This window comes from Orycteropus afer, unplaced genomic scaffold (genome assembly GCF_000298275.1).
Source record: "Orycteropus afer afer isolate SDZICR_OR568_19922 unplaced genomic scaffold, OryAfe1.0 scaffold00295, whole genome shotgun sequence".
In the NCBI taxonomy this organism is placed as follows: Eukaryota; Metazoa; Chordata; class Mammalia; order Tubulidentata; family Orycteropodidae; genus Orycteropus; species Orycteropus afer.
Genome location: NW_006921882.1, coordinates 3,868,708 through 3,869,985, shown reverse-complemented (window position 1 = coordinate 3,869,985; position 1,278 = coordinate 3,868,708).

Here is a 1,278-nt window from a genome sequence, read left to right as displayed (position 1 = left end):
AATTGAGCGTGATGTCCCCTGTGACCATGGTTCCAAGCCCGCAGGTCCAACTACTTGCTCTCTCAGGGTGGTTGGCTGTGGTGAAGAAGTTATCATAACTTTGCCCCTTGTTGTTGTTGTTGTTGTTATGTGCCGTCAAGTCGTCTCCGACTCATAGTGAGCCCTCCTTGGATTTCTGAGGCGGTATCTCTACGGAAGTAGATTGCCCAACCTTTCTTCCCAGGAGTGGCAGATGGGTTTGAACTGCCAGCCTTCTGGTTAGCAGTCAAGTGCCTTAGGCACTAGGCCCCCAGAGCTCCCTTGTTAGCTGTGTTCTATATTTAGACATTCCTTAGCGTAGTGCCTAAAGAAGGCTGGCAGTTCAAACCCATCCGCCACTCCTTGGAAGGAAGATGGGGCAATCCTACTTCCGTAGAGATACTGCCTCGGAAACCCAAGGAGGGATCGCTATGAGTCAGGTCTGACTCGATGGCACATAACAACAACAGCAACACAGCAGGTACACAGAATACCTACACGGAAGTACCCTCTGCCAGCCTTGATGTGCTCATGAGTACACTCCCTTTGCAATGGCTGCTTTACGGAAATGCTTTCTTCCCAGGTGCCTCTGAGAGACTGGAAACTCCAGCTTTTCAGTAGCTGCTGAACTCAGCCCATGTTTGCACCACCCAGGCCCTGTCTTTCTGTTGTCAGGTGCCCTGGAGGCGGCTTGGCCTCACATTGGCCCATGTGACAGAGGCGAACTGCCCCATAGGTTTTCTTGGCTGTAATCATTATGGGAGCAGGCAACCAGGTCTTTCCTGCGTGAAGCTGCTGGGTGAGTTCGAACCACAGTCCTAAAGGCAGGCTCTGGGGCATTCGCTCCCTCCCAGGCTCTACCTTGGGGGCCCTTCACAGGTGGGTGTTGGGTGAACAGCTGATTCTCAGGCAAAACTTGGTGACACTTGGGGCCGCCACGCCGGCCCACAGGCTGGTGAGCACGAGGAAACCTAAGAGGCCCCGGCAGGTGAAGGAGGGAGGGCATGAGTAGGTGACCGAACCCAGGCATCCACTTTATAAGACCCTGGCGGTCCTCCTCCCCTCTTCCAGAGCTCCTGAGGCGGCTTGGGCCGGCCACCCTGGGGCGCAAGGACGCCGGCGCCCCGCGCCTTAGCCGGCCACCGGCTCCAGGCCCCGCACCCCGCGGGCTGCTCGTGCTCGGCGCGTTCTTCCCACCCTTGCCCCCGACCCCCGGGCCGGGCCAGTTTCCGCGGGTGGCGGCGGGGTGCAAACAAACGC